A 1,747-nucleotide genomic window follows, 5' to 3' on the forward strand; every position below is an offset into this window, starting at 1 on the left:
TAATAATATGGAGCGCTTTTTATATCTAAACGCCAGTGAATATCAAATTTAACCTTTTTAATAGTTACATCTTACTAATAATATAAAAAAAAGTTTAGATGGATGGATGGATTATTGTTAGAGTTTGTAGTTTAAACTGCTGAACGAATCTCGATGAAATTTGGCATAAATGTAAAGTACAGTCTGAAAAACACATAGAATCCTTAGATTTTTTTTAATCCCACGAGGATGAACTCGCAGGCGAAATCTAGTTTTAAAATATTTACAAAGTTCTCTCAATTTCTGTTGTCAACTGTTTCGGAACAGATTCAGAAAGATAGCGGTAAGCAAACATAAAGAAAAGTTTACTGGTTTAAAGTTTGAAGTAGACATCATTGTACCCTGGGTTCGAATCCCGCTATTCGACCATTTTTGTCAACTATACAATTACATATCCTAGTAAAAACTTTAATAAAGAATTATTTCATATTTAATTATCTATTTGTATGTTTTAAAACTCAATACAACTGCTTACATTATAAATGCGAAAGTTTTTGTATGAATGTTAGAAGGTTATCTCACAAAGACTATACGCATCTTGCTTAAAGGCATACATATAGTATGGAAGAACATATAAGCTACTCCGCGAGGACGAAGTCTTTGCAACGCAATTAAAAACTTAAATATTACAAAGTACTGTAACAAAAAAAATAATAAAAAGCAATCTAGTTAGTAAAGAATCAAATAAACATGAAACGAAGAAAATAAATAATGAGCGTTGAAATGGTCACAAACATCTCATATTGTTAGATTATTCAACTGAAAATTGTTTGCAAAATATAATAGTCGTAGTTCAAATTTAGTGCAGATTTAGTGGCCCAACCCCAGATATTAAACCAAACAAGAAGCAAGTTACAGTACTTTCAAATATTGACAAACAGTAATTAAACGAAATCAATAAAATATATTGCAAAATTAATGTCTATATTGCAACATATAGCCCATTAATAGATAAATAAGATTCAAAGAATTCCATAACCAAAGAAATATAGCTAATCTTACTAAATTGTCGCCCAATTTTTTTTTAAATATTAGTAATTTTTTCTTAATTTACTAATATTTCCTTTAACCATTCCAACTAAGCTCTAGGCTTGTGGTAGGATATAGTTCACGACAGTCGAATGGCGGGATTCGAATCCTCGACCGCAAGATCGGTAGTCCGTACCCCAAACAATTAGGCTATTGGCGCTTGTGAAGTAGCCTATGTGTTCTTTCAGACTATGCTCTACATCTATGCCAAATATCATCGAGATCCGTTCAGAAGTTTAAAAGATATTTTTAACAGATGTAAAAAATAGTCTAGATGAAGAAAAATTTTGTTACTTAGTAAATTTTTTTTAACTCCGGGAGGACAGAGTCGCGGGCAAAATATAGTAGGTCTAGGTGGACCTATATAGTAATAGTGCCTAATATTTATGTCATTTTTAAAAGCTATCTTGGCTTTATTCTATGACATACACGCAAAATAAAATGACAATTATTAAAAAAAACTTTAACTATTTCAACTGCAGCAACGCAATAGTATTGTAAAATAAAAAATCTTTACCAATTCAAATAGTCCTTTAATCATTTTTTTTCAAATCTAATTAATCTAAAAAGTTTGTTAAAATTATATTTAGTTAACAAGATTCATCTACAAGTTCTATTATGACTGTGTTGCAAATAATCGAGTTTGACGTAAAAATCCTTCGGCCTATAGTAGGGGTAG

This window comes from Papilio polytes, unplaced genomic scaffold, assembly GCF_000836215.1.
Source record: "Papilio polytes unplaced genomic scaffold, Ppol_1.0 DF823980.1, whole genome shotgun sequence".
Lineage (NCBI taxonomy): Eukaryota > Metazoa > Arthropoda > Insecta > Lepidoptera > Papilionidae > Papilio > Papilio polytes.